This window comes from Amphibalanus amphitrite, unplaced genomic scaffold (genome assembly GCF_019059575.1).
Source record: "Amphibalanus amphitrite isolate SeventyFive unplaced genomic scaffold, NRLGWU_Aamphi_draft 000252F_arrow, whole genome shotgun sequence".
Taxonomy (NCBI): Eukaryota; Metazoa; Arthropoda; class Thecostraca; order Balanomorpha; family Balanidae; genus Amphibalanus; species Amphibalanus amphitrite.
The window spans coordinates 201,181-227,952 of record NW_024881747.1 but is presented as its reverse complement, the minus strand read 5'-3'; the positions used below and the strand labels follow the sequence as shown (position 1 = coordinate 227,952).

The following is a 26,772-nucleotide window of genomic DNA, read 5'->3' as shown; positions in this document are numbered from 1 at the left end:
GACGGAGCCGGGTCCGGGGCCGGGGCCGGAGCTGGGTCCGGGCCGCGGCCGGCGCCGGAGCTGCCGTTTACCTGTGTGGTGCGGCGTACAGCCTCCTTGCCGTCACCAGCCGCCAGCGCTGCCAGCCAGGCGTTGGGCGGCACGTTCTGATACACGGCCGCCGGTTTGGGCGGGGCGGAGCGCGGCGCCGGTACAGGGCGCTCCTTGGACACCCCAGCCGCCGTCTCCAGACTGAGCTGCCGCCGGGGGACCGTCGGCTGGGCCGCGGCGTCCAGCCCGGCGGCGTCCCGGGCGTCGGACGCCGCGGCGTCCAGGTACACCCGCGCCCGACGCCGCTCGTCGCGTCCGATGAGCTCGAGCAGTCGGCGGCGGCGCTGGGCGCTCGGGCTCAGGTCCGGTGTGGACTGAGACCGGCGGCTGAGCCGGCTGGGCGCCGTCTCCGGCTGACCTGAGCTCTCCTCTCGTGGTGTGGTGAGAGACAGGCTCGGCGGCGGTGAGCTGGCCTCAGAGGAGCTGCGCGCCCCCACCGTCTGCTCACCGAACCCAGAGTCCTCGCTGAGGTTCTCACTGGAGTGGCGCAGGAGCTCGACACGCGCGTGCGGCCGCGGCACGGTCGTCTCTGGAGTACTGATGTTCGTCTGCTGCGCTGCGCCGAGTTCGAGTCGCCGTCGATTTGAGTCGTTTTGGTGGCGCCGCGTCGCGCGGCCGGCCGCTCGGAGCGGGCATCATCACCGATCATGGTCAGGTCACCGGAGCTATGGAAGCGCCTTACCGGCTCACAGAGCTGGTTTGGCTCCTCAGTAGACGCCTGTCTGGAGCTGGAGAGCCGCTGGTAGCGCCGCCGCTGCACGTCTGTAGCCGACTCCAGGCTCTCCAAAGTCTGTAGCGTCCTCTCCTCCTCCTCAAAGTCGAACGTCAAAGACTCGATCCGACGGTCCAGGTTCTCAAAGTCCTCACAGCTGCCCAGGTCCCACTTGGGGTCGGCGGCGGTCGGCACGCGTCCGTCCGCCGTCGCCTTGGGCACCTCAGTGCCACCGCGCGCGCCGGTGGGTGTTGATGTCACCGCCGCGCGCTCAGAACTGACGGCGCACCTTTCCGCTGTGCTGGCCGCCAATTGAGCGTTGTGTGCCGCTCCCAAACCCCCGGTCGTTGGGTCGTGACCGATGGCCGGCGCGTCGCTCCCACCGCCGGTGACCGAGCGCGGCGTGGGAGCCGGCCGCTCCGGTGACCTCCGGTGACCCTGCGGTGACACGGGCCGGCCGCCGGTCACTGGGCGGTCGTCCCGTCCGTCAGACGGCTCAGCGAGGGTCACCGGCAGACCGATACGGCCGCCAAAGGTGCCAGGGTCGCTGTGCCGCCGACCGCCGGGGCCGGCGCAGCTCAGTTCCGCACTGATTGGTTCATTGTCCACGCGCCAGTGGTGGCCTCGGAAGTCACTGTGCGACAGCGGCGCCATCTGCGACAGCAGTTCGGGAGACTGACGCCAGGCGGCGCTGGTGGTGGCGGCCAGCGGCCGGGCTGGCGGCAGTTCGCTGAACAGTGGTGCTCCGACACAGGACTTGGTGAGCGGCTGGTCCCAGCTCATCAGTCCACCGCGGCCGAGTCCGTCTGCCTCCAGCAGCTCGTCACCGGCTGAGGCCCGCCGCACTCGTGGCTTCGGCTCGCACTCCTCTGAAAAGGACAAAACGATCGTGTCAAACTCTTATTCAACATCAAAGTTCAGCTACTGAAACGGGTGTTGTAATGTGACAATTTACTATAATTATGTGTTTTTGTTAAGCGCTTATTTAACTGAACTCAGATTGAGCTAATCATGCAGAGTGGCTTATAAGGGAGGAGGTAGTGAATTCACTGTGATAAGCACTGCTCGGGCAATGTACGAACATGAAACATAACGGTCAATCATTCTGTCAGATTACTTCAAACACCACCATTATGCAACAACCGGACAATTTCACTGCACAATAATTCTATCACCACCTGCCAACACGGACATTTTTCTAAATCGCCGATAGCAATCTCCTAGATCTATCTCCCATCACTGTAAAAAGCCGTCTCCGTTGTCCGTTCGTTACTCTGCCTCAGTGGGAAGTATGGCTGGTAGCTATAGCCCCCAGTCACGACCGGGCAATCCTCGACCGCGTACGATAGGCAGCGTTCAACAGTGGCACGTTCCTGCCCAGTTCGTGCGCCGTGAGCATTACACCGACCGGTGATTTGCCGTGTGGCGAATTCCTGACAGCCATTCAGTGGCGCGGGAACCGGGGGGGCTAGGGGGGGCTGAGCCCCTCCAACTTTTCGGCTGGGGGGGCTCGTAATGTATTTGAGCCCCCCCCCCCAGCTGGAGGAATCGAAATCGGAAATCTACCAACACAATTTCATAGATTCATACATAGGCGCGAGAAAGTAATCTTGGGCGCGGGAACCGGGGGAGAGGGCAGTGGGGGAAGCTTGCCCTCACAACTCTGGGGCCGTGGGGGCGGTGCCTCACATCTTTTTATGAGGCCAGGAACCGTTGGGGCAGCTTGTCCTCCCCAAATTAGGGGTTGTGAGTCACAAAGAAAGAAAGCATGTAAGTGAAAAAATCTACCTATTTTACTGACTCGGCAACTCATTTGGCAGCTTAAAACCTTTATTCCAGGTTGCCAAAACGGTAGTTTCTTCACTCAGCTGAGACGGAATACCTATCTCACTTTTTTGCAAATATTTTCTTCTTTTTTTTTCGTTGAAAAGGCCAAGGTCTGAAAAATAAGTGGCCTAAAACCGATGAGAAAACTAGATTTGGGGGTACCCTAGGTTGATCTCTATGATGGTTCAGCCCCCCCAGTCTGGAAGAAGTTCCCACGCCACTGCAGCCATTCACCCGAACTATCCCCGAGTGTTCTGCTGCTCTCACGGTGCTTAGATCAGGGGTACGTCTCGGCAGTGAACTCATAAAGCCAGTCTAATAGCAGGTTGGGTGCTGTTTGAGCTTATCGGCAAATGTAATAGCCTAATAGGGATCGCACATGTTATATCACTGATCGTCACGAATGTTGACTGTGATAGCTGGGTGTGTTCTCATGTGTCATAATATTTTGCGGCAGGTACCTTGCACTGACCCGAACGCAAGACACCGACTGTTACCAGTGGACCTGCGGCGAGCCGCCGCTCCGGGCGGACGAGGCCGGCGCCGTATCCGTTTTTCCGTTTTTACTTCTGCGGCGTTCAGTGGCCGCCGCTGGCCTTGGTTCCAGCGGCACCGCAGCAGACACCTGTCCCTTCTGAGAACCGGTCCTCGCACTGGCCGTTATTTACCGGGCCCGCAGCGCGGAGCAGTGCCGCCGGGCCACTACATAAAATGCATGAGCGTCATACTCAACAACGTCAGATTCTCGGAAGGCGCTGTATAACGCTGCATAATCAGGCCCGGTGTATTCAGATCACCCGATCGGCGGGTATTTGCAGGCCAATAACGTCAGCAATGTATCGCCAGGGGCAGTCTGCTGCCGAGGAAAAACCACATCGATACAGGACGGACAATAATTCCCGCACAGCAGACCTGCTGTGAAAACAGAGCATTAATGGCATACGACGCATTGTGATGGTGAGTCCAATAGCTTAATCGGAGTTTAAATCGATGGTGAATTCTTTGAGCGGTTTATATAAATCGCATGTTTAAAGAATATATAAAAATAAATTACAGCTGACCAACGAGACTATCTGGATCTAAAGCGGAGCAAGAAATGTGTAAGCTCCAGGTAACGTCACCTTCCGCGACGGTAAAAATCAAGGTGCGTCACTTCTCTACATTCTCCCCCCCCCCCACCCCCCACCCCCTCCGCCGTGCCCGTGACAATGGGGTGGCTGCGCACCTGCCACTGTCGTCATTACTCCGTGGGGTCACCTATAGGTCAGATGGCCCCACTTCCGTCGCTCGCGCCGTGACCGTTACGCACAGTAACGCGCGCCGTCCGTGACGAATAGTGACGTGTTAACAATACCGACCACGTGACGGATTGCAACACTCGTGTGCAATGCGCACACAGACACACACAGACACGCACGTATCAAAACAGCGGTGCGCCACTTCAAACTGTGGCGCACCGCGACGGAGTAAAGTGACTCTTCCACGACTCCTCGCACCAAACCTTGGACGTCCGGGTCGCGTCGGTCTGAGAAATCGCCGTCTGGAGGTACTGACACCTAATTAAAGCCGTACACCACCCTTGGACGCTATAGCGGGACACGCTGTGTGGTGACAATGGACCCAAGCACCACGCCGTGACAGCCCGCCCTCGTCCTAAAGCCGACCTAAAACGCCTCGAGCCGTTACTCCACAATCTGTCGCCCTCAAAACATCCCCACCAGGGTGAAGGGCGCCCCCCCCCCCCACTACCACCACACGTCAACAGAAGGTTGCACACCCGGGCACTCACTCGCTCAATCCTCGCGCCCTTGCAATTCTCGTTTGCGCAACGGATCTGTCACTGCTGACACCCGCCCCATCAGCGACGTCACCGCGGCGTCTGACGTGATGTGGTGACGTGGCTGATGCGTGGGCGGAGTGACGTGGTGGTGTGTATAGTGCAGTGCAGGCTCTGAGGGTGTGTTATTGCCGCCGACGAAATGGCCCGCATCGCCCAGCTGTTATATGCAGAGGAGATGCCCTGCGACCTACGGCATTACTGCTTGCCTGCTAGGTTTGTTTGAAATCGTGGATATGTCTGCCCTTGGTTGTTTATTGGGGGGTTCCAGGACGTCCCGACTGCTGTGGTCATTTTGCGTCCACTGCAGATTGCTTTCAATTTCCGACCGTCTAAATTATGTCATCGTGTCCGTATCCTGTTTCCGTCCAATCTTCAGTTCATATGTTTATAGTTCCCAGCCCATTTCCGTTTCATTTTAGTAATGCTTGTTTGTCCATGCACCCTTCCTGCCAGCCCTCTACTTTCTCTCTCCCTTTTCCTGACCTAGCTCAGTTCAACCCTTCTCCTCCCGTCCGCTTCGTCCCAGCCATCCCATCCTCTCCTCCCCACCTGCCACTCCTTTCTCTCCACACCATATAACGGACCCTTTATGCTACCAGCCGGGCGGCAGGGCCATCGGTTCAGGAAGTAGCGGTACCACACTACCCTCTCGACAATCGACACCTGAGCCCATACAGCGTAACGGGGACATCTGCAGGCCCTGTAGAGTGTAGACATCTCCTCTATGACCTGTTTTGGGTGATTTTAGGCCCAACATCTAGACTATTATTACTTATCAGCAAACGTCACACTCACAGCCACGTCAGACATCAGACGGGCAACGTCAAACGTCAAGACGGATCACATCACACTTTACACCTCAGAAGCGCCGTGTGAGTGTCCTACGTCACGCCGCTACATCAGACATCAAATCATGGCGACATCACCGGGCCACGTCAGGCCGCCAAAGTTGGAGTGATCAGTTGCCGGTTATGGCAGAACTCTACAGAAAAGGAGCGTGTTCCAAAGCTGGCCCGGGGCCGATCGCCCACGCTTCTGCCGCAATCACAGGGCTGGCGGTCCTCAACTGTCGTCGTCGGGATGTTCTAGGAAGAGGGACGTATCGGTAGAGGACGAGTGAATAAAGAGGAGAGGCGAGCCCGCGAGCGAAAGTAAGAAAAAGAGAGAGAGAGAGAGAGAGAGAGAGAGAGAGAGAGAGAGAGAGAGAGAGAGAGAGAGAGAAAAAAAAACAGAAAGGGAAGGGAGAGACGGAGAAAGAAAGGGTGATAGGGAGAAAGCAAAAGGAAAAGACCACATTAGCGGGATCTGAGATTCTCCCTGATCTGATGCGATCTATCCAGTAAGCCTCAGACACAACCTGACGGCTTACAAAGCGCAGTCCGGCGCTAACAACGGAGAAACAGCGAGCTCAACCCAAACACCAGCGTGATAAACTCTATTATCTTCCTCAGAGAACATAGCTGGCAAGTCGCATCGCGCCCGCCTTCTGCAGGCACAAACATTGCAAGTCACCTAACAAAAACCTCTCCCGGGCGCCCCCCTCCGACACCCTCTGCGCGTCCCTCCATATGTGGCCGGGTCACCTCCCAGCAGTGGTCGTCACGACTGCTATGGACAGGGGCGTCGGCTGGTGCCGACCCCGTTAGTAGACGGGTCACGACCCACACCCACTGCAGACGCAACAGACGAGCTCGGCCGGCCGGCAGTGGCGCAGTAGACCGGTCGGTGCCAGCCGCGTGGGTGTGTAGTGCTATGAGCGCTGTTGTACTGGCACCAATACCGGCACCGACCCAAACTGATAAAAGGTGCTGCAATGCTATTTACGGCATTTGTCAACATACGCACTGCAGCACCTATACCAGTGTTGGCAAACGCGTATCCGAATCATCCGAATCAACAAAACGATTCGGGGCCGTCAATATATGGACTGAAATGTGTAAAAAAACATTCAATTTAGTAGCCGTTTTCGGCAGCTGAAATTCAGCCAGTGCTGTCATATCCATTCCACGGAATTTATAAGATTGGATTCAGTTGCCTGGTTTCCCAGTGGTATCCACTCTACCACACACCGGGCAAGGCCCGAACGGTCCAGGCAGAGCCTCCATGTGAACAGACCGTCGACGATACCGCCGCGGGCAGTGTCCCGAGGCCAGGAGGGTGGCGGCCACCGAACTGTGCCGTGCACTGGTCTGCTACAGACCGGTCAGCCGGCGGAGGGGTGGACGGCATTATGAATGCAACAGCGCGGGTCGCCCGGGAAGAGGCCATGGGCCTTGGAAGGATCCGGACCGGCCTTTCCACTTGTTGCCCTCTAGTGCGGGTTTTAACTTCTCATAGTTATTTGTTACGAGGCAGTTGGTGAGGATGCAAAGGTTGTATGAATTTTGTAACACGCTAGAAGTACGAGTAGACGGCTTTGTTTGGCCTTCGCTGAGCCTCTTGCTTTCGGCAGGCTTTAGCGCATCCACTTGCAGACGCATCATTAACCCGCCCGAATTCCCAATATTCGCAACCATGTCGCGATATTCCTAGAAACGCCCCCTCTCCCCCCCCCCCCACACACACACACAATACTACACATCAACAGTCAACAGCTATACCAAATACCAATCCCACTTTCCCCATCCAAACCGTGCCCATTTTGCAGCCCTCACTGACAACTCCCGGGCCATGACACAACGCTCGCGCGTCACAGGGTCGCTCGGTGACCCGTGACGCGGGGCGGACACATGACGGGACGTTACGTGACGGAATGGGTGGTGACGTGACGGCTCTATTGACCGTCACGCTCGTCACGCTGCCGATGCCAAAGTGTTCTGTCCGCGAGATACCACGCCGGGAGTTGTAATGGCGTTGTCAGATCGGGCCGTCCCAGCCATGACGGTATGACGTTTTGACATGGCTGCTTTGATGTCGGAAAGCAGCGAGTGTACGGTCACCTGACACCTGTTTTGGTATCACGTTAGCGATCAATGTAAGGATAATTTGTGGTTATTTTCTGGTTTCTCTGACAGCTACTATCATCGCCATCTAATAGATGGTCAGCGACCCAATTACAACCTAACCAGCTAGAATTTTGTTGTGCCTTAGTCCGTAAATCATAACTGATAACACTGATCAGAACTGTCAAGACAGATCAACAAATAACAACTCAAGAAACATAGAATGAAAGACAAAATAACTGTCGATCATTTACTGATAATCAGAGCATCGCGGATGTATTTATTGGGTCCAGAGCCAAGCATCAATTCATCTTGACAAAGCAAGCATACCTAGCATTCGCTTCAAGACAGTACATTTAACGTGCGCTAAACCATGAACTGCCTTATACTAGTATAAACCGCTGCACATGTCTTTCGGGACATCTTGATCTGAGTGCCGTCCACCCAGTTCCCCCCCCCCCCCTGCATCGACTCGTGCAGGCAGCTCGTGACATGGCAGGGGAAGGGGAGGGGAGGGCGGAGAGAGACAGGGAACTTTCACAATGCACTCCTCACTCCAGCTGAACGTGCACTGTGCCCCACCCACGCGTCAGGAACGTCGTCCACGTATGACGTAACCAGTGCAATGTCTCGTTAAATGTGGCCACCGAGGCATGACTTCCGGACTGGCAGTCAAATTAGGAGTGCATTTATCAGTTGGCAGTCCGCAGACGTCACTTTAGCCTTGTAAGCTGTACTCCATGCATCGCACGAGGTATTCTGCGACAGTTTTGATGAATCGAGGCACGGAGCGAGCTGACTTGCACGCAATTTTAAATAGGGACAATCAACATTTCTTTGATCGCTAGAAATAAACGTTGGGTATTTGCCATGCTAAGGCAAAGTGACGAGCCACCGGTGTCCAAGAGCGGTGTCCTGTATATTTATACGACCCGCAATGCCGCCGCCGGTGGTCAAAACAAAGTCAGCTGGCGTGCATACTATAACTAGGCTGCCACTTTGAGAGTCTCGTGAGAATATTCAACGCTAGGTAGCTCTATCCATAGGAGATAGCCAAATCGAGTGTTGACAATGTGGTTTTACAGACATAACAATGCCAGTTTCCATGCACACAAGCTGATGAATCACTCAGCAAATTGCTGAAGCCAAATAGTGACCTTGCACTTCATGCTTACCTAATGCCAAATAATTACTTCGTGCACAACATGCCTTCCTACCTATCCGGCATGCCTTAATGCTTTGGTATTGCCTGTTGAAAAATGTAATTTCAGGGCTAAGGCGTCGAATTAAATTACTGGATTAATGCTGTCATTGTTATAGAGGCATAAAGCACCAATAATGTTTTCAATGCGCAATAAGACTTCGCCAGAAATTAGGTGATGTCTTTTGCCTCAAATATGGCTTCGCTCTTTCCTGCCATTGACAGCCATTATCCTCATTTAACAGGTCGTTTTCCCTGTCTTTCCCACACCCAGCCATCGACGACCATTGACTGGTTTGACTGACCCACTAAGCCACACCACTCGAGGTGCTCCTGACGACCTTTTGGGCCCTGCCTTCCTGAAGTTCTCAGCCCCCAAATAACCTGGACGGTGTAATTACATCCCTAACGCACTTAGCAGATCGAGGTCTTCATGAACTTCATGACATGATCGGAAATACTGTCTGACCAGTAACATTCTAGACCACGAGCCGAAGAATGCGTCTAGTCCGTCATGGTAGCCCAGTTATAAGTAACGCGTGTAACATTCCTCGATACCTTCTTGTTTGCATCTCCGGTGACTTGTTTTCGATGCCCACCCCTCTCTGCTGCTCATTGTCATTCTAGGCAACCCTCGTGACGCTCAGCACAATCTCTCTACTCTGCAATCTAGCTCGCCCCTCATGGACAACTGGTTCTAAAGTTTCCTATCTAGGCCCCTCCTCCCGTCTAGAACCCTCCCGATGACAGTGCTGAGATGTTTGGACATAACCTTCATCAATTATTCAATAATACCTTTTAAGTATTCGTCTGTCGTTCTTTCAACACTAATGGCCCAAGTTCGGAACGCTATTTCTTTCTTAGCATCTTCAAATGTTGCAAGCGATCTGTCCTTCTGCCAGGGAGCACCTGCAGTGCCCCGCGCCGGTCATGCCAACATTCTGACCCCAAATCATCGACATTTAGTTCACACCAGTGATACTGACCTGATCTCCAGTCATCTTTACACAATCCGCGCCAGGATACCAGTGATAGTTACTGGCCTTCTCACCCCCTGGTCATTGATATAGAGCATATTTTGGTACACGGGATATTACGCCCCACTGATATTATCGCCACCCGTGATACTGACCTTCTGAGCCCCAGTCGTCGGCGGCGCCGGTCGAGTCGGACGGCTCCAGGCACCAGGTCCAGCCCGGCGGGCCGGCGGTCAGTGCAGACGGAGAGGTAGTCCCGTCCTGGCCGTCCGAGTCCTCAGACCAGTCCCGGCTGGCCGGACCAGAGCGCAAGCTGTCGCTGTCGCTGCGCATATCGTCTGGGGAGAGAGGAAGACCGGCGGTCAGGTCGTGCTGAGTCACTCACGGTCATGACTCATGAGTCATGGGCGTGAAATTATAACCAGTCGGCAATCACGACCTGAGTACTGTCGCGCACCGTCCCAACAAAGGTATATTTGTGTGGTTCTGAGTCAACGTATACGGTAAAACAACATGTCACGAATCACAATCGTGAGTACAGTGTACTTTAGAGTTAACAAAAATAAGGCGCCCTCATTTTCAAAGGCACATACGAACCACAAGTATCAACCTAGAACGCTTGGAACTATATATGCTCCATTGAACACCTATGTAAGCACCTTAGCCCTTAAGTGAACCCGAATCTCATTAGTCACGGGGCGCACATTCACGACCGCCGTAGCGTAGCGCGCAGGCCGCAGGGTGAAGGGCAGCGCTCGTGAAGGTGCCCTTCCACCGCGCCGCGCTGCCGTGAGTCTTCCAGGGGCGGAGTGGAGCGTCGGACGCTGACCAGCACGCTCAGCGCCAGGCTAGCCATGACCAGTCTCTCACGGGGACACAGAGATTGTCGTTTCACGATCATTAACTCGGCGGTTACCGCGGTCGTTAGCCTGCTCTTGTCAAATTGGAGTCCTGATTGTGTGGGAAGTTTAATATGGGAATGCTCGCGGCGAGCGCCATGACCACTCGAAACAGCGGCGGAACAGGAAGTATCCATGACTCACGATGCATGGCGAGGCGAAATGCTTAGCAAAGCGACGTTCGAAGTTTTGCGGGGTTAAGTAATTACGCATATGTCGGAACGCCAATTCCATTACACTATTTGAATTGCTGTGTCATCTTGCGATTAAATTTGCCGTCAGTTAACTATGTAAGTACCTATTCACATATATAGAGGCGTAGCAGCTGCAGCATTGCATGAAGCACTTGCCAACCATTGATATAATCAAAATGTATCCTGCACAACAACTGCTTAAAATGACAAATTGTTTGCCTTTTGAGATCCTTTAACTTTCTTTACAACGGTGCAGGCGATAATATGCCACCAATACAATCATCCTCAAATGAGAAAAGGTTTTTAGAGTCAAATGAGAATCGTTCGTGCCACGAACGACTCATGATAGAAAATTGAAAAGCTATCGGGATGGGCTCCGTCAGAAGCGTGGGTTTTCAATTAATTTCACTGAAAGGTCAGAGGAATTTCAGGAATATCGAATGTCAGTTTGACTACATGAATAAATTAAAGCTCCATATGTAGAAGAAATTAAGTACGAGAATGTTCGAGACATTTCGTAATCGAAGCATGCATGAAAAGTGGTGAAGATATTTCACCAGCAGGAACAAGGTGGAACCGAAGAAATGGAGGCGGGGGTGGAGCGGGGCGGGAGTGGGAGTGGAAGCGGGGCGGAGGCTCCATCGGCACACATCCCAGACAGGAGTGGTTCCCACCATTTCCGGTGTCGGTGACGGCTCCTCCTTCCTTGAGGATCCCCCAAACATTCACGTCATCGTCCCTTCTCAACCAACAATTTTTTCACTACCGGGTGCGCCAAGGAAGGCCTCAATTCCTTCATGTCACAAGTCCAAGTCTGTGTTACTCGCTCTTCTTCCAGACGACCTACCGCAGTCGCCGCGTTGCTTTCTCGTAATGATCGACACATTGCTGGGCAGTGGGCACGACCAGCTCCGGCGCGTACCGGGCGTAGCCACCGTTCGACACGAGTTGTTCCGGCGGCGGGCTGGCGCCGCGGAGCCGCTGTTTTGGCCGAGCGGAGCGCCGTGTCTCGGCTCCGTCACGCCGGATCGAGCTGCGTGCCGCCGACACAGCCGGCAGCCGCCGCGCCGAGACGCGCCGCCTGATCGCCACAAATGCGCCAGTCATCGCCGCAACAGCGTGCGTGAGGAGCAATACGGCGGCGTCGCATCTACAATGTTTTTTGTGGGCTGTTTTGCAGCTCTTTAAGCGCAGTCTCCTCTCTCCTACCGCAGTTTCGTCCCACACGCGTTGGTCGGCGGACTGCTGCGTCGAACGGATATAATCGCTGGCGATTCGGATTTGACGCATGGCTTCCCTCGCCGCATGACGGAGCAAATGGATTAGCAAACGGCTTCAACCGAGCATGACCGACCGGCTGGAGGTAACGGGCGACCGACCGGGCAGGTCCAGCAGAGGTCGGTGGGAAACCCGACACGCCAGCACCCGGTAGAAAGGTCGATGAGCTAAAAATGTGCGCTAAATTGGTGGCGTGATGCTGAATTGTGACATGTTTGACCTTTTGCCTGACATGACACGCATCCCTATAAGGAACAGTTTCTCCTTGTGACCCAGCCTAGCCTCAAGGCTCATTTGACCTTCTCCTGCCATCACTGGGCCTTGACATGACCACTCGTGTGACCCCCTTCCCATGTCCAACTCATATGATACATATGTAACTCGCCTCGCGTGCTCCGAAAACACCACAGGCGGTCCTCTGTAACATTGGCATGACCTCATTGTTCCATGTTATACATAATATAGTCCGAAGGAATGCTGGTAGGTATTTTTAGCCGCATCAGGCCAGGCGGGAATATGCAATTCCTGGCTCACGTCACAAGCAATCTCATCCTGTAACAAGCCTGTTACCAACTTCACGTCGCTAGTGCGTACATCAAACGCTCTGATCAGCCTTTTGATGTCGCTATTGCATCGGATCACATCCTCCGGTGCAGCCCCAGAGCTTCCAATCAAGAGCTTCCGCTAGACTGCCAGAGCGTGCAGCTTTGTCGGCAGCTACAGGCCAAACGGATATGAGCATTCGTACAATAGGTTTGTGGACCGACTTTGCCATGCTGAGGTCGACGGCAACTCGCGGCACGGGTCTCTCAGGCTGGGCGTGGGGCCGGTAGCGGTACAGGTCACTCAGGATGAGGTCGGTGGCGGCACGGGTCACTCGAGTTCCAACGAGGCTTTGTCCGTCTGTCAGTGCTGAACATTAGAGTCATTGGGGATTTATGGCAGTCGATAACGACATGAGCTAGGGTTCGATAGATGGGCCATACAACGGGGCTGTGAAACGGGACGCGGCCGTCGTAACTTACGTGTAGCCGGTTAGGAACTTCGTGGGGTTATTGGGTCCATGGGGTTGGATAGTGGACAGGGGCGCGGGAACTACTTTCCGACTGGGGGGGCACACCATAATAGAGATCAACCTAGGGTACCCCCAAATCTAGTTTTCTCACCAGTTTTAGGCCACTTATTTTCCACCCCTCGGCTTTTTCAACAAAAAAAGAAAACATTTGCAAAAAAAGTGTGGTATTCCGTCTCAAAGCTGTGGGGGCACCGCCCCCACGGCCCCAGAGTTGGGGGGGGGGCAAGCTGCCCCCACTGCCCCCCCGGGCTCCCGCGCCTATGATAGTGGATACCTTCTTGAATCAACAGACACAAAACAATGAGTCTCATCCAACTTAGCAAGTCTGTCATCGCTAATCGCTATCCAATTTTTAATCATGTTACTGGTGATGATTCTTGATTGGATTAGTAATCAATTCGGACCTTTTAACCCTCGCCCGCACATGCCATTTTCCCATCCTAGAACGCACATGGGGGGGGGGGGTGGTTGCCACCCCCCCCCCGCGCCATTTCGTTCCTGTTGGAGATAGAGCTTAGCAGTAAAGACCAAAAAGATTCTTTGGGAAAAGACGAATCCAATGATACCCAGTTTTACCTTCTCAGGTCAGTCATTGACCTTCCAGGTCAGGTCAAACTAAAAAATGTTGCTGTTTTGGGTCACCGTTGGATATCAAGTGCGCTGCCTATCAAATACCGATGACGATGCTGTTTTCTGGTGCCAAGCCAGCTAGAACCTCTTTGTCACACTATCCGACCAGAATTTTGCTGCTGAGGTCATTTCAGGTCAAGTTAGGTCAAGGTCAATTATATGTTTTTGTATGTCTGTGTGTGTCTGTGTGTATACTGATGTGTGCACCGATTGTTTTTGGGTCCATATCACATGAAATCATGATCTGAGAAGCTTTTACCAAAAATGCAGTCAAAAAACTTCACAAAAAGTAAATTCAGCTTGCCTAAAACGCAATTATCTTAGATGACCTAGGTTGACCTTGACCCTGACCTTGACCCCTGTACATCGTCGAACAACATGTTCCATGATAGGTGGGAGGTAAGACTGGCAAAAAAGGCCGAAATCAGGGTGTCAAAAGCTCACAAGGCCCATGGCAAACGCAAGATGTTGAGAATTGGCCATTTGGGTCATGACATGACCTAAAAAACAAGGTCATATCTCCGAAACCAAAAATCACAGAAACTTGAAATTTTCAGTGGACATCAAGAAAGGATAGACGAGCAGCTATACGAAAAATCAGCCTTCTAGCTTTAAAAATGTTGAGTGCAGAGCAGAAAGACTGCCTGGGGGGTGGCAACCACCCCCCCCCCCCATGTGCGGGCGAGGGTTAAAGAAAGCCCGATACAAAACATAGACATACATTAGCATGCATCACATTTTCTAAAACATTGCGACAGTAGAGTTACAAGACTCACCGGAATTCTCTTCGACGATGGTCTCCAGGCAGCTGTAGCCTTCGATGAAGTCTGGCTCCGAGCCCAGGTCTCCGGCCAGGTGGAACATGGCGGCGGGCCGGCGACCCGGCTCGGCCGAGCCCGCCTCTTCATAGAACGGCTGCAGGTCGGCAGTGGCAACTGCAACAGCCGGGAAATAGGGTTAAGAAGACGGTGACCGATGAGCATATTTCCTCTTATGGAGTAGGTCTGATTACCAAAAATGGTGAATTCAATAAAAAAATATTCGTATAAGCATCGAAATAATTAAATAGGTACACATCAACAGAAACAACATGATACCGGACCGGACACCTACTGCACTGTAGGTGCACTGTAGCTACCGGACACCTTCTGCACTGATGCACTCTTGACATCTAGCCACAAATGCAACACGGTGTGTTACTCATCTCTGAGAATGTAGCAACCAGCTGAAATGTGCTCCAAGTGACAACAAGCACGCTGAAGAACCGTTGAGACAAGTGTCGAGCACAGCGAACAAAAACAAGGCTCGTTACGATGACGTCGAGTGACACACAGCACAGCCTCCTCGAATGATGACAAGTGACGCCTGACGGGTGCTAGTGATGTGACGAGCTGACACTGCAGCGGAGGGGCGCGGCGGGGAGCAGGTCGAACCGACACAGTCGAAAGCGGCGTCCGATTGGGGTCAACAGGGTGAGAACTGGGGGCCCTGGTGAGAACTGGGGGCGGGCGGTGTCACTTCCGATCGTCGGTCGTTGCGGCGGCGGCGCAGATCCCACGGTGTTCGTGGGACGCGAGCTGTTTGGTGGCGGTTGTGGCTAGGGTGTCATGAAGAGCGATGATTCGCCTTGTGTGGATTGAATAAAGGGAAGTTCTAGCTTGGCTGGCTGCGAGGTGAACGCTCATTTGCATAGCGACTGAGCCCCATGCAATGGCAAATCTCCAGCCATGACAGACACAGTGTTGACTCACGAGACCAGTGATAACCAATAGTGAATATCAAACACATCGCGGTATGTGCACCTAAAGTGGGTACCAATCATTGGCATTAATGCCTTCGGAAAGGGTGTTAAGTCATAACTGAGCTGATAAAGCAACTATGTCGCATTTTTTATATAACTGACTTGCACGAAATAGCTGGCATTATACATACGGGAATGACGGGGTATTGTCCTTATTGGCGGATGCTGACCTGAATACAAACTGTTAATAACTGTTAATCATTTCATCATACGTCGAAGTCGAAAGTAAAGCTGCATTCAAGGCGAATAAGGCATTTTCTGGTTTGACCACTAGATAAACAATACGTTGTCATCATAATCAGCCCAACCGTTGGCATATAGGACGATTATGTATGTATGAGCAAATGTGGCTTTAAAGCCATATGAAGCCGGACACAACATTATAACATTGGATAGCGAAACATTGAATCTTAGCACGGTTGTGAGAAACATCAAATAAATGTGATGAGCGAAGAAGGAGAGACAAAGATAGAAGAACTCTTCCCTACAGACGCTTTTACAATAGTCTATTCATGAAAATAATCAAATGAATTGAATCACAACACAATTACCAAGATCAACAACTGTGTCATTTTTCCATTAGCCAGCGCACGCAAAACCCATTAGTCCGCTGAGGACCACGTGTGGCGTTCCCATTCCGGGCGTAAAACGAGCCTCTGTCATCGGCCGGCACCTGAGCTCCGCGACAAACATCGATTTATCGGGGAAACCGTCACACCCGGCCGCCAGGCTGTCTGGCCCGCCGGCAGCAGCTCCTCGACAGATGCAAATGCCGCCCTTTTAACCGGCTGAAGCCGACCAACCAACCGCTGACCGTGTCGGACGTCAGTCGGGCGTGAGTGGAAGGCGACTGAAGGCGACAGCGAAAAGGGGTGGAAGGAGACAGGGCGGGAACGGAACGGAAAAGGTAACTGGAAACTGAACGGAAATGGCATGGGAACGGAGAGAAAATAGATCGGAGACGGAGATGGAGACGGGAATACGGGATAAAGGCGGTAAGACAGAGACGGGATGGAGACGGAACGGGACAGAGACGGAACAAAACATGACAGAGAAAGAGAGGCGGTACAGAGCCGAAATGAAGACAAAATGAGAACGAAGGGCGACGAAAAGAAAGCAAACGGACAAAGGCAGGACACAAAACGGACGAGGTTGGTCGGAACGTGACCGCCAAGCAGCTAAGGCTGGATAAAAGGGAGCCAAGTGCAGCACATCAGTAAGGGTGTTCGTCACGGTATTCTGACGGTAAGCTGCACAGCGTATGGGCGGGCAGGGATAATGGGGCGGGAGGCGGGGAAATTTTTGTGAAGCGTGGGTGATGGCCTGGTGAGTTGTGTGCGTCTGAGATGCTCAAAAGAGGAGGCATGGTGAGAAGCATGTCGACTGTGCGACCTAAGATATTATACAGACAGGATGAGTAGTATATAACATCATTTAGAAATATGAAGAGCTGAAATTACACACCAGAGAATTGAATGTACAAAATGTGTGATACACGGAAAATTCAGCAAAAACATCAATAGAATCAATGAATTGCGCAGACACGTAGTCGATGTTATCTCAACCAGCTACGCTCATGAGCCACCCGCCCTGTTTGCCCACAAATCGCCATGGAGTGACGCTTAGTCACATCACACTGATGTGGGCCCCGCAGACCAGGTCAAGGCCGCCCCCCATCTCGCTCACGGCACTGCCGATGCGTTTGCCCTCATGTCACCAGCTCTGCGCGACGGCCCAGTTCGGGTCTGTTGGGCGTTCAAACAGCACTGATGGTCCATCGACCAAAAACAAACCCCACTGCCCCGTATTGGCCGGCCTTGGACAGAGGCACACACGCAGCAATTCACGTCACTCGGCGCACAGGTGGCCGGTCGCAGCGCTCAGCTGTTTAGAGAGCGCAAATTGCCTCTGTGCTGCCCGCCCCTATGTGCGTTGCTGACTGTGTGTGTATGGGAGTGTTGTCAAGGTGACACAAGGTCACTTGTTTGTTCGCACAACAGCGTGATGCAGCAATTCTGCACAGTAGCGACAGCCGCTTGTAATAAATATTTCGGTACATCCAGTCTTGCCGTAGACGCATGCCCAAAGAAAAGAAAACTAAAAGTAGAGATGGGGAGCCTTTGAGTGATCCAATGCGAAAACCTGAACAAAGCGCCCCAGTCAAACCCGTCCTAAGAAAGGTTTCGCACTGGATGCCATACATCAGTTTTCATGTAACAAACAGCTTAGGCCAGACGGATAGCTTTCCTATGTGACAGCCGAGCAGCCTATAACTCCCGACCAGCGACCATTCACGCCACAACACAATGGTCACCAGAACATGTCTCGTATTTCCGGTGAATGGACCCGGTTTTTCGCCCTGCACGAACGTTCGCGAAACGCGCTAATGATCACCGTCTAAAGGCCTCTCCTCACGAAACCGGGGCCGCAGAATGGCACATAAAAGCCTCCCGCTGGCTAAAAACGTCCGCCGCCACCGCGAGGGATTTTGAACTGACCGAGCTCTAACTGGCGCGGCAGTCCGTGCCTCCCGACCGCAGCGATCGGGCTCGGCGGTGTTCCGTTTCGGGCGAACTGCACCGGATGCCTCCCATCTGGTAGCGCCGGTGCTCTCAGGCCGCCTCTGATTCATCGGTGCTCACTGCACCGACTAATCGGATAATGGCAGCCAATCGAGCGCGAGCCCGGTGACAGATGCGACGCGGTGTGCGCCAGATTCACCCGTCCCGCGCGCCGCCGGCCCACTGGGGCATCACGACCGGCCGTGTCACAACATCCGCCGCCTCCGGCTACGGTGGGTCACCTGATTCAAGCGGCGCGGCGCGCTCACTTCCGGCTTCCATGTGAACACGCCGCGCGCACGCCGCCGAGCGTCGCCGTGCGCTGCGAACGCCGCCGCCGCACGTCACACCGGTCATAGCACGTCCGGCCGTTGGCGTTGGCCGTGATTGCCCCCCGGGCGGCGGGTGACTGTGCTCGGAACGCTGTGGTCACTTTCGTGGTCATGTCCGGCCAGCTTCCACTGATCACCGAGCCGCCATGCAGGTAGCATCAAGGAGCCAGGCCATCGCTAAGCGACATTTTTAATGTAACCAATGTCCATGCCATCACTTGTACAGTCTGTCTTAAAAGTACCGCGCAAAGTGACGGTGGATCCATCAAGCCTGACCGATGAAGGACTGCCAAATTTGAGTCACCGAAGCAATGGACATCCTCGTCCATTCCCCAGCTCCATTGGTTCGGTGACTTTCAAATTATAGCAGGCCCTTCCTCGGTCAGGCTTGATGGATCCACCGTCACTTTGCGCGGTACTTTTAAGACAGACTGTACACTGACGTGACCGTCATGAGAAGGGCTGCAGCCCAAGGTGGCAGTAGATCGACTCTGGAAAGGCCGATACGGCCGCGGGAAAGTCGCACCCGTCGCCACGCCAGTCCGTGTTCGTGGGCGGGTGAAAGTCTTGTGACGCCCGTGCCGGCCCTAATGAGATACATCAGGTCGCCGTGCTGATTATGTGCCCTGCATCAGTGATAACGGATGGCGAACGGTCTCCCTGCAAAGACTGGCGACATCAGCCAGTGAACGCCCATAACGTCCAAGCGCCACTAATAATTTCGGATACATAACCGCTAGGCGTTGCATAGAAAATGGCTGCGGTATCCTGAATTACCCATTACAATCGAGCCAACGCACTTCGTGTCCACCGTGGTAGTACCTATCCGTTGTCGAGCGATGGTGTCTAAGCAGCGATGGTGTCTATTCTGACCTAAAAACGTTACTTGGGCACTAAAGCCCCTGAACCCGTGCATCATTTTGGCACTGCCTTGCACATCATACACGTAAAAGTATAAGGTATGCATCTATAGTTAACCTTTTATTTAATCATATATAACAAAACAAAATACGCTGTACTCAGGGACAAAGGACAGCAGAACAAAACTTCGACCTCCCAGTTCCAACATGGCGGTCATCTCAGTTTTCATCGGATCCAGAACCGCTACCCTCACTTCCCTCTTCCTCTTCTCCGAGCTCATCCAGGTTTTTCTTCTTCTTTCGTCGTTTCATGAGGAGCAGACACAGAAGACAGAGGAGCAGCAGCGCTGCGACGGCTCCGATGATGGCGGCCATGCCGCCGGCACCTCCGGCTGCCGTCATCGCTGCCGCCGTGACCGTCAGCGGCGACTCGGTACCGTTGACGCCACCCACGCCGCCGCCGCCATCAGAGGTCCTGTTTTGTTTCTGTGTCAGCTTCGGTGGCTCCCGATAGTGAGCCTCGAGAATAAACCTCGATGTGTCTCTTGAGACATATTCTATGCTGTGGAACCATTCTCCCAAACGATTGCTGTAAGTCAACGTCATGTTTTCGGATCGTGCGCTCAAAACGCGAGCATTTTCTTTCGGCTCGTTGAAGCCGAACACCGAGGTGCATTCGCAGGCCAGGCGGCGACCTTTGTCCTGGTTATCGCTCCCCCACATCATGCGTATTCCCCAGGTGCAGTCCCACATGCTCGGTCTCGTCATTGCGTCTTTTTCCTCTCTCTTTATCGATTCGTGCAAGGCTTTCACACCGTCCGGATGCATACGAACCGAGACGAAGGGTAACACGCCTTTGCCTGAAGGTTCCAGCTTGACAATGATAAATATTACATCGAACTTGTCTGGATCAACAGGCGCGCTGATTGGCATCATTTCGCCCAGATCGTATACTCCACCCTCCGTAATGGTACAGTTGAAGACCCCGTCTTGCAAAGGGTAAGGAAAATTGGTTGATATTTTTGTTTCGCATAATTTTCCAGTATAAACAGGCAAACACGAGCACACACAATCCTTCGTCAGATAGCCGTAATTCTTGCATTTCGGGACTTCTTTGCCACTTTCCCGGCATGCCGCTGCCCAGTCATCAGTGCATTTGTACATCAAATTGATGGTCTGCAGGTCAAGCGCACTCGGAGGAGGCATTTGGAAATTTTTGTACTCAAAAAGATATTGCTGGTATGGATCTCGAGACACAATGGTAGGAACCGTATCAACATTATTATAAATATATGAGTAATAACTCATCATCGATAAAAAATCCATTGGCATCGGCACAGATTTTCCGGAATCGAGACATTTCAGAGAAGCTCTAACACTCGATAGATCTTTATTGATCTCAATCATATTCTCGTAGTTTAATGAGATGTAAGTGTCTCTGTCATCTCGATAGATGATGTATAACATTCCTAGCTTTTCTCCAAGTTTCGCTTCATTGACGCCACGACCCAAAGTTAGACTGTGGTCCCACTTCACGCATCTATCGTCTTTTTTCGGCGATATGCCATAATCCTGGCCGGCATTTAACGTCATCAATAAAACCTTGTCTTTCTTTTCTACATCTTGCCAGCACCAGTCATCGATCTCCTTCTGATTTTCCGATGGCAAAGAAACCTTCTCAAACTTCAAACATGTGTTCGTTGTCCACCACTTCAATCTATTTTCTTGCCAATCTATCACGGCTTTCAATTTGTCATCAGGCTTTAAAAACGGTGGTGAGAATGCATACCGTATTGGCAGCCGGTTTCCCTCCTTGTCCATCCACCTATGATTTTCATCAGCAACCGCGGCTCGACCACTCACAAACATTTCATTCGTTTCGGGCGTTGCATTTCCGTGGCTATACATCTTGACTTGGTTGTGTATAATTACACAGTCAATCAGGTGGACGCTTCGAATCTGACAGCTTTATCGACTGTCGTTGTCGTTCTCAGGTTCCTACCACAAATTCCTAAAATAATGACGAAACATCTTAAATGTGTTAAAGAAAGCCTGGAAATTCAATCCACTATATTATTTCCAGCAAAATAAAGAGATATAAACAAAGTCAAACATAAAATATAAAGAATGGACAAGCAAAAGATTTAGGTAAATGAGAAAACGTACCTAACTACAAGCATTGTCCGCCCCGTGCTAACTATTATCGATACCTAACAACTCTTCAAAGGAATACGCTCACAGTGCAAAATGCTAAAGGCAGCACACAAATGACGTCACTGACCGGTCTGGCTTCTGCGTTTAAAGAGCAGTGTAATACACGGAGCGCAGCCTTTAACAGGTAACATTGAACAGAGCATTATAACATTTGTTAACACCGATTGAGTAGAGTGATGTTTCCGATAGGCTTTCGATTGTCTGATAACTATCTGATAGCCTGAACGCAACAACACCAAAACGAATTCACAGTCACAGGAAAGACAGCTTCAACGGCATACGCGGCTAGAGCGTTGGGCGCAGTGGACAGGTCGCGTCAGCTGTGTTGCACTGGATGAACGAGCCGATCGGTGAGCTCTTCTGCGAGGGTGACGCGCAGAGTTGTGCAGGACAAGGATCGAGGCGCGAGTGATAGGTAACGGGCCAGTTGGGGACCGCCCACAACAGTGCCGCTTATTCGCTCGGCATTATGTGCCTTGCTGATGCTACTACCGCCGTACCGGTCAGCTTATGGTGGGTGTACCCTGTTGTACCCCCTGTACCGCGGTGTGAATCTGTCCTTCCCGTTGCCATGTGGCGCTATGGGCCGATTTACCGACCTAGCAGGTTTCGCTTTCTGCTGCAGTCTGTCAGGGGAGATAAACCGAATAATGGAAATTAACTATCGTGATGAAGGAAAATTTATAAATCAAAACACCCCAACATCGAATCAGTGCCGTTTTTTGGTGAAAACTCATGTTATGACGTCATCATAATGACTAGCAAACATATTTCCTACACAGGTGCTAAAATACCTAAGTCAATGCGTTCAACTCTATCACAAGAAAATACCAAGCTTATTCTAAGTCTCGTGAACATATGTCATCGGAAGCCACGTTGAAAAAAGTCTCAAGAACACAATAGCCGTTTCCACGACGGGCTATCTGTCGAATGCACCAAATTTGACCAAATCTGCACCAAATTTCTTTTGCAAGAAATATCTTAATATTATGAATTTATTCAGTGTTTTAACCGAAAATAATGTCTGATAATTTGAAAAAAAGAGGTCTATAAGCATATGTGCAGCCCAAACGGACAGTGTTAAAGAAACACAATGAACCTCATTTGACCACATCTGCACCAAATCTGCACCCAATCTGAACAAAAAGTGTACCAGATTGCCGCCGTGAAAACAGCTATTACCTACTCCCCCACAAAAAAAAAAAAAACGGAGAAGCTCTCGCATGGTTCAACCCATCAGTTTGGCACGAAACATCAAGTGGCCATAAAGGGCAAATGTTCGGCATTGACAAGCCTGAAGTCGGGCACTCCTGAACTCGGAATTCGTCGCCGTTGCTTGCCGTGCATTTGAACGACCCACCTGCCGATGATAGGTCTTTCACTGGGGACAGGCCTGGGCGACGGGACGATTGCCAGTCATGACTCATCGGCTGAGTGGTTACTTCATAGTTACTGGTTACCTCACCACCACAGAGCGTATCCGGTCCTGTGATGCCGAGGCGCCGCCGCCAGGTAGCACTTCGCAGTCCCCCCCCCCCCCATCAGTGGAGCGGCACCCGCGCATGATTCACGATCCCGAACGACCCAGATCGCTGGCCAACCGGCAACCATCGGCCGAGGGCAACCAGGTTGGCAAACACCAAAACCACCGTGACAGTATTGCAGTTAGCATCACATTGCGGTTTTAATAAACCACACCGGAACATATTATCACGGGACATTTAACCAGCACAATCGGTGCTGAAGTGACTGAGGGATTGTACGTAACGTACACAACTAGGCGTAACAGCACATTGTTCAAAAACGAATATTTTCGAGTCGGCCCACGATGGCAGAAACTGGAAACGCTAACGGTTTCTCGCGCTAGTATGTGGCTTCATCAAAACCTGTCCCAACGTCAGCCCGCCACCTTGTTAGACAGCTATTCCATCCACGCCAATGAAGGAAATAGCGAACAGCTCGCCGGCTGGCGTCCTGCTCTCACACCTTGTGGCTTCACGCCGGAAAAACACGAACGCTCCGAGTCTCACGCAGCTTTCACGCACGGCTGCCGTGCCTGGTTCGCGTTACGGGCGTGACTGGAAGGTACAGCGAATCTGGCGTGTTTTCCGTGGATCGCCTCGAAGGATCGCTAAAGCCTGAACAAAGTCTCATCAGTAAACAGAGCCGATGAGGCGTGGATCCGCATACTGGCTTACAAGGAAGATCGGGGATCGAAACCGACTAACATTTGGCCGACGTCGTACCAAATACTAAGTCGTGAGCCAGATATGTAAGAACGTTGCATTCCAGACCATCTAAATCTCAGCTATTGCGATCAGTTTCAAGAAATCAGTTTCAAGAACAATAAGTAAGCTTCAGCAACAAGCGGTTTCGGGCATGATCAAGTACCGGCTAAGAGGCTCCGCACACAATTTTTCCGGATCATATCCGCCATGGGCCATCATACCGTGGCAGATCAAGTATCGATGTCTAGCCATACAACCCGTAACCACCCAGCTGCAGCGCTGCTCGGTAGGTATCGATCGCAAGTCGTGACGCTCTTCACTGCCGACGGGCCAGGCGGGCTCACGAGTCACAGTCATGGGCAGGGGCGCCATCCGACCTGTAGGTGGGGTGCTCCGCCGTCCGTCGTCAAGGTTCATTGCGTACAGCCGGCTCGACTTCCGGAGAGGGGCTGGAGACGCCGCCGCGGCCACTGTCTGTCCGGTGGGTGGTCTAGCCCCCGGGCGTAGCCAGCGCACCGTCCCTGCACCCCACCGAGACGGACGGAAGAAGATTGCATCTACCCGTGCAAGATTGTAGCGCCACGGGCCACGGCTGAGGGCTTCGTGGAAAGGGTGTTCCTCAGCCTTTGACGTGTTTGATTCTCCAAGATTTGGTGAAAGTCGTTGCTAGTGTCATGGTTGACATTGGGGCTAGTGGCTACAGGGGTTTATTTTTAAGCTGTCTGCAGAGGGTGAATGCTAGCGGCGGAGACATGAGAAGATAGTGCAAGAAAAGTGAGAAGTGTCAGAGCTTTCCTTCACGCTTTGTTCTAACATGACTTATATTTGAATACAAGCAGCGGTATTATAAAAAATGAACCCACAGCATTCTATAGCGAATGACTGATGACGTCCACCTGTCCCAGTCCAATGACTTCCATCGATCTGATTATTCTACCTATAACTACCACATCTTAACCCGCGCGGGGCTGGGGTCTCCAGCCGAACGCGCGGGGCTGGGGGGGGGGGGGTAAATTTTACTCCCCCTCCCTGTTATCTCCCGAACTAATGATCCGATTTGGAAAAATCAAACGCCAATCGAAAGCTCTCATCACGAACAACTAAAAACATGTACTTAATTTAAAGTTTGAGGTCACGGTCAAGGTTAGGTCAAGGGTACAAATTGCAAGTTTCTACAGTAGCGGCCTTGCACCGTAGTTGCCGAAGAATGGAGTCATGGACTGAGACACTGATGGCCCAAAACGTGTTCTTAGGCTACCAAGACAATATTCGTTGCATACAATATCATTCAGAGGTCAAGGTCAAGGTCAGGTCAGGTCAGGTCAGGTCACCAAAAAACAAAATATAGAAAAGGGCATGTGTGACACATGTTTTATGGGTCATTTTACTCATAGAATTCAATAGGCACACTCAATAAGTGATATGGACCACCTCTGGATGAATTTCAGGTCGAGGTCAGGTCAAGGTCAGGTCAAGTGAGGTCATATTTTGAAGTTGGTTGTTAAGGCCTAAAAAGGTGTCTATCTGATGCAGTTTTTCACGGCGAATCGAATGGTGCTATTTTTGTTACCGTACGAGGTCTAGAACTTCAAAAAAATTATTTTTCAAAATTTTTGTGTGTCGTGACGTCATAAAATTTTGAATAACTCCCACATTTTTGAACCGATTCTTCTAAAAATTTGTATGTAGGTGCACATAGACCACTTCTCTGAGATATATTCCGGTTTTTTCGATAGACTCAAAATTTTGGATTTTATAATCATTTTCCCAAAAAAGTCAGTTTTTTGAAAAAATTGGGCTAAAATCCAAAATTTTCAAAAAACCGAGATAGTCATTTGATAGACAAAGTAGAATTACGTATAAACTTTTTTGTTACGTCTTGATTCCTTTAAAAATGAAGATGTTAGCGGCATTTGAAATTTTGCTGTTTTTGAGGCGAAAATGGCGAACATGACGTCACTAAAACGTCAATTTCTCAAAAAATTCCGACGGATTTCGCTCAAATTTTCAGGGAACGTGTCAAATTGATGTAAGAAAAGGTACTGAAAGTTTGGCGGCGCTCGCCGTTTTTGAGATATTGCAAAAATTCGCGAGGGGGTAAAATTTACCCCCCCCCCCCCCAGCCCCGCGCGGGAACCAACACCGCAAAAGCACAACTAAAGGTATGCAGCTCCTAAAATGGTTCTGTCCCAAGGTCAATCAGCTGGATCTTAATGACAAAAAAGGCTTCAGAGGTTCTTTTAGCCGATTGCCATCTCCCCACGCCACGTGGGTGGAAAGGGTCACGGCGCGGTTGGTCCCCCGACCCTGGCGACCGGCCGGGGCAGACAGTGGACGCAGGTGGGCTGTGGAGGAATGCGACGCCCGGCTCCGGTGGGGGTTCAGGAGGAAGGGGAGGAGAGTCAGGAGGGAGGGAGGTAGCGACGCTCAGGGGTGGCAGGTGGCCTCTCCTCGCCCCCGGCTACCGCCATGTGGCGACCGAAGGAAAGAAACGGATGACGGCAGGAGCGGGGCCGGATGCGGACTGCGGAGGCCAGGTAGATCATCTATCCTCTGTATCCTGGACGGCTGAAGTGAGCCAAAGTGAAGCCTGCACGGTAGCAGCCATGAAGCTCGACAGTCAGGCAAGTAGACTTACTGAAACGACCTATACGGCAGTGTGCCCACATTCATCGAACTCAGAGCGGCAGGCGGCGAACGAAGGGCGGACGACGGTCGCTCGAGCCTGAAGGGTGGGAGGGAGTACATACGACGTAGAAGAGAGAAAGAGAAGAGAGGGATATGAGGGTCCAGGGACGCCACCAACTGCGCCGTTAGTGCTGGGCGGTGCCCGGGTGGTCAATGGATAGCAGTGAATAGGGTATCCTTGTTGAGAGTGGTAGCGTTGGCCACATACGACCGAGCACACATAGCGGTCGGCCTTTGAAGAGGAGGGTGCATAATCATATAATGACCGGTAAAGCGGGTGAACGGTAGAGTAAAGCAGCTAGCAAGGTCATCATACAAATAACCATTCCTTTAGAACCCATTCTATCCAGACTTAGCCCAGTAGAGCGAATCTCAAGATAGAAAACATAAGCCGTTTACACAACAGTCACAACACACATCCCT

The 26,772-nt window shown here is 52.1% G+C and overlaps 1 protein-coding gene across 1 annotated transcript in view; it reads right to left on the bottom strand.

The window, feature by feature from the left end:
* Positions 1-26,772, bottom strand: part of LOC122386452 (nascent polypeptide-associated complex subunit alpha, muscle-specific form-like) — a 66,557-nt gene that overhangs the window by 24,748 nt on the left and 15,037 nt on the right. Inside the window, exons 3-5 of the transcript XR_006257383.1 lie at positions 14,442-14,600; positions 9,745-9,927; positions 72-1,671 (exon numbers count right to left, since the gene is read on the bottom strand). The gene's annotated coding sequence lies outside the window, so the exon portion shown is untranslated. The remainder of the gene's footprint in view (positions 1-71; positions 1,672-9,744; positions 9,928-14,441; positions 14,601-26,772) is intronic.